The sequence below is a fragment of the Symphalangus syndactylus genome, chromosome 11 (genome assembly GCF_028878055.3).
Source record: "Symphalangus syndactylus isolate Jambi chromosome 11, NHGRI_mSymSyn1-v2.1_pri, whole genome shotgun sequence".
Lineage (NCBI taxonomy): Eukaryota > Metazoa > Chordata > Mammalia > Primates > Hylobatidae > Symphalangus > Symphalangus syndactylus.
The window spans coordinates 119,730,967-119,739,470 of NC_072433.2; positions in this window are offsets into that span (position 1 = coordinate 119,730,967).

An 8,504-nucleotide genomic window follows, 5' to 3' on the forward strand; every position below is an offset into this window, starting at 1 on the left:
CTCTCCCGGCCCTTGAATTACGCCTGCGCGGAGGCTTTCCGAGTCCATCTCCTAGGACGCCTGACTGAGGCCGCGCGTGCGCAATGCTGCCATTCTGCTGCGCTAGAAATGTGGCCCGCACTGAGGCGGAGATAACCTGGCAGCCCCGGGTTGGGAGGAGGAGCAGCCCTTAGGCCCGTCTTCTGGCCCTTGCAATACCCGGAATATTAAAATCAATACAGCAATTGTACACTTTGTCTCATCCGAAATATTAAAGACCTTACCTACCTGACCTCGCTTGATTGCTAACTTCCTCATGACCTGTCTTACCATTAGAAAGTGAGCTCTTAAGGAGATTATTAGTATTCTCACATGTATCTCCAGAGCCTACACAGAGCCTGGCACAGAGTGGGATTTTTATACGTGTTGGTCAAAGAACCAGTGATCCATCCATCCTCTTTCCAGTCCACTTGAATGTGTAATGGGCATTTCAAGTTAATCATGTCCAGAATTGAAATCTTGATCCCCCATCAATGGCCCCACTACCCCACTCCACCCCCATCAAAAAATTTAAAAGGGCTCTCTCTCATCCCTCTCAGACTTCCTTCATCTCAATATGTGGGAGCTTAATTCCGACAACTGCTCAGGTCAAAATTGCAGTCTCTTTCATACACAATATTCTATCTTTAAATACAGCCTGTTGTATCTATCTTCGTAGTGGAACTAGAGTTTGGCCACTTCTACCACCACCATCGTCTCTCACGTGCATTACTACAATCGCTCAGAACTGGTTTCCTTGATTGTGTCCTTGTCCCTTTTCAGTGTGCTGGACAGGAGCCAGAGTGCTGCTGCTAAAACATGAATCAGATCTTCTCTTTTCTCTGCTCAAAACCCTCCATTGATTTCCCATCTTACAAAGCTAAAGCCACAAGCCCTACAATCCTCCCTCTTGCTTCTTCTGCACCAGCCCCACCTGGCCTCCTTGCTTCATCCAACATTCCCGTCGTGCTTCCATCTTAGCACGCAAGGGCTGTAAGCTTGCAGTAGGAATTGATAGAAATAACGATAAAGCATTTTACATAGTGCCAGCATACTGTTCTACATGCTTTCGTTTTTTAATTCATTTAATCCACACAATAACCTTTTGAAATAGATACTATTTATTATTATTTTACAGATAAAGTAATTGAGGCACAGGACCATTAAATAACTTTTCCAAGGTCATACATATAAACAGTGACAGAGCCCAGGTCCAAACCCAGGCAGCCTGGAAAGCTCTTTCCCTAAAACACCACCTGACCCACTCACCTCCTCCAGAAAGTCTTTGTTCACATAACCCCAGTGAACCCTAACATGATTGCCTTATTTAAAATTTCAACCTTCAGCCCAAACTCTTCTTTTTTCCCTCCCTACTTTATATTTCTCCATAGTACCTATCACCATTCAATATTTTATATATACACACATACAAGCTTTACTGAGATATAATTTACACACCATACCATACAATCGCCGATTTAAATTGTACAAATCAGTAGTTCTTACTATATATGGAGTTGTGCAACCATAACCTAGAACATTTTTATCATTCCAAAAAGACACTCTATACTCATAAGCCACTCCCCCTTGCTCTCTGCAACCCTCCTCCCACCCCACTCCCAACATCTCAGACCTAGGCAACCCACCAATCTACTTTCTATCTCTATGGATTTGCCTATTCTGGACATTTCATAAAATGAAATTACACAATATGCAGCCTTTTGTGAGCAACTTCTTTCACTTACAATGTTTTAAAGCTGTATCCCTATTATAGCATAGATCAGCAATTTGTTACTTTTATGGCTGAATAATATTCCATTGCATGGCTATAACATGTTTTTTACCTATTTGTCATTGATGGATATTTGGGTTGTTTCTACTTTTTGCCTATCGTGAATAATGCTGCTACAAGTTTTTGTATGAGCCTATGTTTTCATTCCTCTTGGTTACATATGTAGAAGTAGAATTGCTGGATCATTTGGTAATGCTAATGTTTAACATTTTGAGGAACTGCCAAGTTGTTTTCCACAGTAGTGCACCATTTTAAATTCCCACCAGTAACATGTAAGGTTTACAATGTCTCCACATCCTTGCCAACACTCACTTTTGTGTAAAGTACTATCTTGCTGGAGTATTTATTTATTTTCATTTCCCTGATCATAATGACGCTGAGCATTTTTTTTCCATGTGCTGTTGCAATTTGTATAACTTCTTTGAAGAAATGTCCATTCAAACCCTTTACCCATTTTATTTGTCTTTTCATTATTAAGTTGTAAGAGTTCTCTATATATTCTGAATGCAAAGCCCTTTTCAAGTATATGACATGCAAATATTTTCGCGCATTCTGTGAGTTTTCTTTTTACTTTATTGCTACCGTCCTTTGAAGCACAAAAGTTTTAAATTTTGATCAAGTCCAATTTACATATTTTTTCTTTTATCACTATGTTTTTGATAAGTAAGAAACCATTTCCTAACCCAAGATTATGAAGATTTACCTAGAGTTTTATGGTTTTAGCTGTCACATTCAGGTCTATAACCTATTTTTCAGGGTTTTTTGTTTTTGTTTTTGAGATGGAGTCTCGCTCTGTCGCCCAGGCTGGAGTGCAGTGGCGCCACTTCGGCTCACTGCAAGCTCTGCCTCTCAGGTTCACCCATTCTCCTGCCTCAGCCCCCCGAGTAGCTGGGACTACAGGAGCCCACCACCACGCCCGGCTAATTTTTTTTTTTTTTTTTTTTTGTATTTTTAGTAGAGACGGGGTTTCACTGTGTTAGCCAGGATGGTCTCCATCTCCTGACCTCGTGATCTGCCCGCCTCCGCCTCCCAAAGTGCTGAGATTACAGGTGTGAGCCACCGCGCCCGGCCCAGGGTTTGTTTTTTTGTTTGTTTTGTTTTGTTTTGCTTTTTGTTTTTTGTTTATGAGACAGAGTCTCGTTCTGCCGCCCAAGCTGCAGTGCAGTGGCACGATCTCGGCTCACCGCAACCTCTGCCTCCCGGGTTTAAGCGATTCTCCTGCCTCAGCCTCCCAACTAGCTGGGATTACAGGCATGCGCCACCACGCCTGGCTAATTTTGTATTTTTAGTAGAGACAGGGTTTCTCCACGTTGGATAGGCTGGTCTCAAACTCCCGACCTCAGGTGATCCACCCACCTCAGCCTCCCAAAGTGCTGAGATTACAGGTGTGAGCCACCGTGCCCGGTCCTATTTTATTTTTGTATAGAGTGTGATGGAGGGATTCAAATTCATTCTTCTGCATGTGAATATCCAGCTGTCCCAGAACCATTTGCTGAAAAGACTATTCTTGTCTATAGCCATACCACCCTCAATGAGCCTGATCTTGTCTGAAAAACCTATTCTTTACCCCATTGAACTGGCACCTCTGTTAAACTGATCGTAAATGTGAGCATTGATTTCTAGACTCTCGATTCTAGTCCACTGATGTATAGTCCATCCTAATACCAATACCACACTGTCCTGACTACTATATGTTTGTAGTAAGTTTTGAAATTATATAGTGTGGGGCCTCCAACTTTCTTCTTTTTCAAGATTGTTTTGGCCATTTTGAATCCCTTGAATTGCTATAAGAATTTCAAGAACACTTTGTCAATATCTGCAGAAAGACAGCTGAAAGTTTAACAGGCATTATGCAAAATATGTAGATTAATTTGGAGAGTATTGCCATTTTAACAATTTAAGTCTTCCTACCCGTGAACACAGAATGTCTTTCCATTTATTTAGGTTTTCTTTAATTTCTTTTAGTGATGTAGTTTTCAGTGTGTAAGTTTTACATTTTTTGATTATATTAATATTTTTCTCAAATACTTTATTTTTTGTTTGTTTGTTTGTTTTTTGACATGGACTCTCAATCTGTGGCCCAGGCTGGAGTGCAATGGCATAATCTCGGCTTACTGCAACCTCCATCTCCCTCCCGAGTTCAAGCGATTCTCCTGCCTCGTCCTCCCGATTAGCTGGGATTACAGGCACGTGCCACCACACCCGGCTAATTTTTGTAACAAATATTTTATTCTTTTTATGCTGTTGCAAATGAAACTGTTTTTTAAAATTCATTTTCAGATTATTCATTAAAGTGTATAGAAATAAAGTTGAATTTTATAATACATTGATCTTGTACTCTGCAACTTTCCTAAACTTTCTTTTTAGTGGATTCCTTAAGATTTTCTATATACAAAGTCACATCATCTGCAAATAAAGACGATATGATTTCTTTCCAACCCAGATGCTTTTTCTTTTTCTTACCTAATTGCCCTAGCTGGACTCTCCTGTACATTGTTGAACAGAAGCGGTGAACACAGACATTCTTGTCTTATTGATGATTTCAGGTGGAAAGCATTTGGTCATTTACCATTAAGTCTGATGTTATCTGCAGGTTTTTCATAAATGCCCTTTACCCTGGAACATTTTCTAGTTTGTGGAGTGTTTTTTACTATGAAAAAGTGTCAGATTTTGTCAGATGCTTTTTCTGATATAATGTGTTTATGTCCTTTATCAGATACATATTGATTTTTAGATGTTAAAACCAACATTATTTTCTTTTCTGGCTCTCTCTGTGTCTCTCTGTCTCTCTGTCTCTCTCTCTCTCTCTCTCTCGGTTAGATCATCAGGGTGATACTTGCCTCACAGAATAAGCTGAGGATAGGGAGCAAGTTCTTCTTAGAAGGGCACTAATTCCATCCCAAGGGTCCCCACCCTCATGACGTCTGAGAGCCCTAATTTCCTCCCAAAGGCCTCATCTCTAAATACCATCACATTGCAGGTTAGGATTTCAAAATATGAATTTGCAACAGGGTGTGGTAGTTCACTACTGTAATCCCAGCACTTTGGGAGGCTAAGACGGGAGGAACACTTGAGGTTAGGAGTTCAAGACCAGCCTGGCCAACATGGCTAAACCCTGTCTCTACTAAAAATACAAAAATTAGCCGGGCATGGTGGCATGTGCCTGTAGTCCCAACTACTCGAGAGGCTAAGGCAGGAGAATCTCTTGAACCCAAGAGGCGGAGCTTTCAGTGAGCCGAGATGGCATCACTGCACTCCAGCCTGGACGACAGAACGAGACTCCGTCTCAAAAACAAAAAACAAACAAATGAAAAAATATGAATTTGGGAGGGACACAAACATTCGGTCCATAACACAGCCCTAGCAGACTTAATACAATTGTTTAGCCCATTCACAGTTAATGTTTTTATTGATAATATTAGATTTAAGTCTCCCATTTTACTTTTTGTTGTCCCTTCCTTCCTCCCTTCCCTCTTTCCCTTCCACCCACCCTTCCTTCCTTCCTTCCTTCCTTCCTTCCCTCCCTCCCTCCCTCCCTCCTTCCATCCCTCCTTTCTTCCTTCCTTTTTTGAGATGGGGTCTCACTCTGTCACCCAGGCTGGAGTGCAATGATACAAACAAGGCTGACTGCAGCCTCAACTTCCTGGGCTCAAGCCTCAAGCCATCCTCCTGCCTCAGCCTCGTAAGTAATTCAGATCACAGGTGTGTGCCACCACACCCTGCTTTTTTTTTTTTTTTTTTTTTTTTTGGTAGAGACGAGGTCTCTCTATGCTGCCCAGGCTGGTCTCAAACAGCTGGGCTCAAGCAATCCTCCCTCCCCAGCCTCCCAAAGTGGTGGGGTTGCTGGAGTGAGCCACCATGCCCAGCCCGCTTTTTGTTTTTTAATATGTCATATTGTCTTTCTGTTCTTCTGTTCCTCCTTCAATGGTTTTTCATTATGTGAATCTTTTATAGTTTAACATTTGAATTTCTTTAATTATTGGTTTACTATTTTTTGAAGTTATTTTCTTGGCGGGCCCAGTGGCTCATGCCTGCAATCCCAGCACTTTGGGAGGCCAAGGCAGGTGAATCACTTGAGGTCAGGAGTTCGAGACCAGCCTTGCCAACATGGGAAGTATCCCTCTCATGGCTGATATCATTGTCATTCATTTAGCTTATCCATAACCTACAATCATCAAATACATTATTATTATTTTGAATAAATTATTATTAGATCAATTAGGAATAAGAAAAACAAAAGTTTTATTTTACTTTCATTTATTCCTTAAAGTTCTTTCTTTATGTAGCTCGAAATTTATGACCTATATCATTTTCCCTCTCTCTGAAAAATTTCTTTTAACATTTCTTGCAAAGCAGGTCTGCTGGTGAGAAATTCCTTCAATTTTGTTTGTGAAAGTATTTCTCTTTCACTTCTGAAGGATAATTTCATCGAATACAGAATTCTAGGTTGGTGGGGGTTTTCTCTCAAAATTTTAAATATTTCACCCCACTGTCTTCTTGCTTGCATGATTTCCGAAGACAAGTCCAATGTGATTCTTATCCTTATCCCACCTTATCTTATTTCTACCTCACCCTACCCTGCTCCTGCTCCCAGCTTTGCTTGCCCTTTCTTTGTTTCTTTTTTCTTTTCTTTTCTTTTCTTTTTTTTGAGATGGAGTCTCCCTCTGTCACCCAGGCTGGAATGCAGTGGCATGATCTCAGTTTACTGCAACCTCCACCTCTTGGATTCAAGCAATTCTTGTGCCTCAGCCTCCTGAGTAGCTGGGACTACAGACACGTGCCACCACACCTGGCTAATTTTGTATTTTTAGTAGAGACAGGGTTTCACCATATTGGCCAGGCTGGTCTTGAACTCCTGACCTCAAGTGATCCGCCCACCTCAGCCTCCCAAAGTGCTGAGATTACAGGCCAGTTTCTTTTGAGATTTTTTTTTTAATCTTGATTTTCTGCAGGCTTTTTTCAACTTTTATTTTAGATTCTGGTATCTTGCGTGATGCTGATATTTGGGGTATGAATGATCCTGTCACCCAGGTACTGAGCGCAGTACCCCATAGTTATCCAACCCTTGTCCCCTCCTTCCCTCCCCGCTCTGGTAGCCTCCAGTGTCTACTGTTGCCATCTTTACGTCCATGTGTACTCAATGCTCGCTTAAAAGTGAGAACATGTAGTATATGATTTTCTGTTCCTGTGTTAATTTGCTTGGAATAATAGCTTCCAACTACATCCATGTTTGCTGCAAAGGACACGATTTCATTCTTTTTAATGGCTACATAGTATTCCATATTGTATATGTACCACATTTTCTTTATCCAATCCACCACTGAAGGGCACCTAGGTTGACTCCATGTCTTTGCTACTGTGACTAGTACTGTGATGAGCATGCAAATGTATGTGTCTTTATGGTAGAACAATTTTTTTTTCTTTTGGGTATATACCCAGTAAAGGGACTGCTGGGTTGAATAGTACTGTTTTAAGTTGTTTGAGAAATCTCCAAACTGCTTTCCACAGTGACTGAACGAATTTACATTACCACCAGCAGTGTATAAGCATTCCATTTTCCCTGTAGCCTCACTAGCATCTGTTGGTTTTTGACTTTTTAATAGCAGCCATTCTGATTGGTGTGAGATGTACTACTCTGATGATTAGTGATGTGGAGCATTTTTTCATGTTTGTTGACCGCTTGTATATTTTCCTTTAAGAAGTCTGTTCATGTCTTTTTGTCTGTTTTTTGAAGGGGTGGTTTTTTGCTTGTTTAAATTCCTTACAGATTCTGGATATTAAAACCTTTGTCGAATGCATAGTTTGCTAATACTTTTCTCCCACTCTGTAGGTTATCTGCTGACTCTGTTGATAGTTTCTTTTGATTTTCTACAGTTTAAATAGGAATGTCTATGTGTATTCTTGGCATTTCTCTTGCTTAATGTTCTCAGAGCTTCCTAGAGTTGTGCTGTGGTGGTTGGCATTAATTTGGAAATAATCATTCTCAGTCGTTGTTGTTTCAAATATTTCTTCTGTCCCTCTCTTTCTTGTCCTTCTGGTATTCCCATATATTTTTAATATACATTTAATGTAATGAATTTTGTAAACAAAATATAACTTAAGAGCCAGGCATGGTGGTGTGCACCTGTAAGTCTCAGCTACTTGAGAGGCTGAGGTTGAGGGTAGCTTGAGCCCAGGACTTTGAGGTTGTAGTGTGCTGTGATCACACCTGAGAATAGCCACTGCACTCCAGCCTGGGCAACATAGCAAGACCCACCCCCAAAATTTATGTATGTATATATATACATATATATAATTTGTATGATTTTCCTTATTATACGTTTACAGCTATATATGTATGTATAGATACATAAACATATTATATGTATACATATATACATATATGTATATATATGAATATATATGTATATATATGAATATATATGAATATGTATATATGAATATATATATGAATATGTATATATATGAATGAATATATATGTATATACATATATGAATGAATCACCTTGTGAGGGAGGTATTATCACTTTCTTTTTGGAGAAGAGGTAGCCAAGGCTCTGAGAGTTCACGACACATGCATGAGGTCACACAGCGCGTCTGGAATTCCATTTCAAGCATTTCCAGCCTGAGGAGGGCGCCCTCGCTGCTTCTTTACCTGGTCTTGTGTCCCCAAGTGTGTAATGTGAGGTAAGAC